The sequence below is a fragment of the Octodon degus genome, unplaced genomic scaffold (assembly GCF_000260255.1).
Source record: "Octodon degus isolate 3935 unplaced genomic scaffold, OctDeg1.0 scaffold00370, whole genome shotgun sequence".
Lineage (NCBI taxonomy): Eukaryota > Metazoa > Chordata > Mammalia > Rodentia > Octodontidae > Octodon > Octodon degus.
This window is the reverse complement of record NW_004524946.1, coordinates 15,863-19,196: the sequence shown is the minus strand read 5'-3', so window position 1 is coordinate 19,196 and position 3,334 is coordinate 15,863. Positions and strand designations below refer to the sequence as shown.

The 3,334-nt window shown below is 35.7% G+C and overlaps 1 pseudogene; it reads left to right on the top strand.

The window, feature by feature from the left end:
* The first annotated feature begins 1,174 nt into the window (after nt 1–1,174).
* Nucleotides 1,175–3,334, top strand: part of LOC101569611 — a 3,945-nt pseudogene continuing 1,785 nt past the window's right edge.

Here is a 3,334-nt window from a genome sequence, read left to right as displayed (position 1 = left end):
ATTAGCAGTAATGGACAAGATCATGGGGCAGCATGAGGAAATAGATCACTCCATAAGGAAAAGCAACCTGACCAAATGGACTCTGAACCTAATTAGTCACTTCAGACTGACCAGTAATGTCTCTCTGTCTCTAGCACATTGCAGCATTACTGATATTCCAAACATTAATCATGAGAGATGCTGAAGTTGTTGGTTCCACCCTTATCAAACATCATTTATCCAGATATGCTGCTCTATTCAGGGTCCAGATTATTCCTTTCAGGAATAATGTGTTAAAATTTTGGTTTGTCCAAAGATGATACTATTTTTTTTATTTTTTCCCATAATTTTATTGATAAACAAATAGCAATGAGACAGTTTCAAATCAAATTGGTAGGACAGTTTCAATAATAACACATTGCATACATTCTTCCTAGTGGTTAATTGCTGTACAAGATGCGTACATGATATCTTATTTATAAACACCATTAGAACAAATCCCTCTATTCATTCAGAGAATGTAACTATATATCTATCCTAACCACTTTGAAAACACAGATACAAAATGGACATTCATCCATATCCCTTTTTTTGTTAAGTTCCATTATATGAATATCATAGGTGTGTAAACTCATCAAAATATTCTAAAAGAGTCCAGTAGTCCATAATATTATTGGGTCTTCCGCTTGACTGGCAATATCAGAAACTGTTGACCTGAGTCCCCTACAGCTCAACATAACAGCATGGCTTTACTTCTTACATTTCTTTTCTACACTTTTCTGCTGGATGGTTAAGACCAAGGTAAAGCAGGACCTATGCAACAAGAGTTGTAGATTTTGGGTCTGATAAGGTCAGTGAAATCCCCTCAGGATTTATCCTGAGATCCTGTACCTCCGATTGTAGAACCTTTGTCAGTGTCAGCCATGTGGATGAGTCATGGCCATTGCTTGGCAAAGATGATACTATTGAGAGGAATTGAAAACTTTAAGAGATGAGGCCAGGTTCCTGGCAGTATGGCCTTGAAAGTGATTATGGAAATGTAACCCCTCTTATTTTTCTTTTTCTTCCTGCCAGTATATGCTACTTTGCACTAAAAGCAACATTACCAACCAATCATGGGATGGAACTTCCAAAACTGTATAATAAAATAAACCTTATCCCTTTAAAAGTTCATGAATTCAGGTATTTAGCTACAATGACTGATGCTAAAGATAACTGTCTCATGACATCTGTTGTCAAAGAATCTACAAAGGGCCATGATACTCATTACGAAAGAGAGACTACACTTAATTGTGAAACCCTGGTAAAGCCCACCTAATTTGGTAGAATGCTCACTTTTGACAGTTTAGGAAAGCAGAGGATTTATTGTACACTTCCAAAGTATTTCACTGTGGCTTCTATACAGTCCACTCACTTGTTAATTCTTACTGCTTTAAACTTTGGTAGATGTTTTTACTTGTACACAAAAGTGATATACTTCAACACTGAAATAATGCATGAGCAATTTCATTTATTATGCCTACAAATGGGCACCTATCAGTGGGCACAGTGGGTCAAATGTAGACTTCTAGATCCATCTTGGCATCAATTCCTGTTTCTTTATTGTGCTATCCAGTTAATTCACTCAGTTATAGATAGTAAGAGTTCATCTTATACTTGTTTGCTTCAATATATTCACTGACTGTGGATTGCTAAAATGGAAGGAAATAGAATTATGGCCCTTTCCTTGATATTCTTTAAATATAACATTGTTCACTGGAACATAATTTCATATGCATCTGAGTAAATGTCTATTCTTTGGTCAGTATTGAAGAAATTATCAAAGATACCTGTCTTCCATATCTTTTGAAGACTTTTGGCATTAATTCATAAAAACATAGGAATACCATATTTGAAAACTAAATGTTTACAGTGGTAAAAACAAACATGCTCAGTTTTTTGCTTATGGGTGTTTATCCTATTGCAGCCTCTTCACCCTGTGCTTTGTGCATCTTATTGCCCTCTCTTTACTTGCAACTAAAGTATTCTAGATAATTAAAGGCCTCTAATGATGCTCATTTCTGAGACTGCTCAGTGGCAGCTGTAACTTCGTGACACATTATGTCTTAACAGGATGTCCCACAATCCATGCAGCCCAGTCTACAATAAGCTTCAACACCGAGCTAGATTCACTATGCACTTGGCTGTTAATAATGACTTCTGATCTGAGAAAAGCATACAAATAACATATAAAAGCTTTCCCCAAAAGCTGTATGTGGATATAGTAGTGATGATAGCAGAAACTGGTACTTTCTCTAAGACTTTTTGAAAGCCATATTGCAAGTGGAATTATCCCTGGGGATTTCCAGAGAGTTGGCTCCAAGGCTCACTGAAGATACTGAAATCCTATATAAAATGGCATAGTATCTGGATATAATCTGTGCATATTTTCTAGCTCCATAGTCAGTGAAGATATGTTTTCCTAATTATTTTCTATGTTCTGTGAAACCCATGGACACAATACCTGTGAATGTGGAAAGCTGGCTTATGCTAGGGAACACATAAGGAAAATAACATGAGGGAATTGCATGTTTCATATCTTAAGTCACAGTCATTCCGTGGCCTTACATTTGAAGTACAGTTCAAAAAGGATGATCTCTGTACTGTGTAAGCATCCCACAACTACCATCAAAAATTAAATACCTACTATGAAGATAATGCATAATATATTAATTATTGTAACTCTCCTACTAACCTGTTTTGAAACTGTTTTATTATTTTTTATTTCTTTAAAATTAAAAAAAATAAAGGAAAAATTGAAAGTCAGCGATAATATTTTGAAGACCCATACTTCTGTTCTACAAAAAGGCAGTATGAGAAAAAGCAAGTCAAACCTGGTGAAAATGCTTCCAATGTATAGAAGTGAAAATTATGTGGAATACATAAAGAACTCTTCTAAATCAGTATTAAACATAAGCACCTTAATTGAAAATTTAAATACCATGAACTTCTGTTTTTATTATCAAGTTCTAACTAAGCCTAAAGTAAAAATATCTATTTGTATCCTCCTGGAAATATTGAACTTTGTGATCAACCTTTCTTATACCAGTCTGCAAAGGCAAAGGTCACCCTGGCTGATTGGCATAATTTCCCCAACTTGGAGGTATAAGTGTATGCTTCACTGCTAGTAGACTGTGGCAGTTAACTGTAAACCTGTTGACTTGAGTAGCTTGAGAGCTTTCTAGGGAACTAGTAAATTATACTTTGGAGTCTGTCTGGCTTGGTCATGGAGGCACTTGCCTTTGGCTCTCTATCTGATTCTTGGCCTACTTTTTCTGACACTATTCCACTATTGTGTTTTCCTGCTGTCATCAGC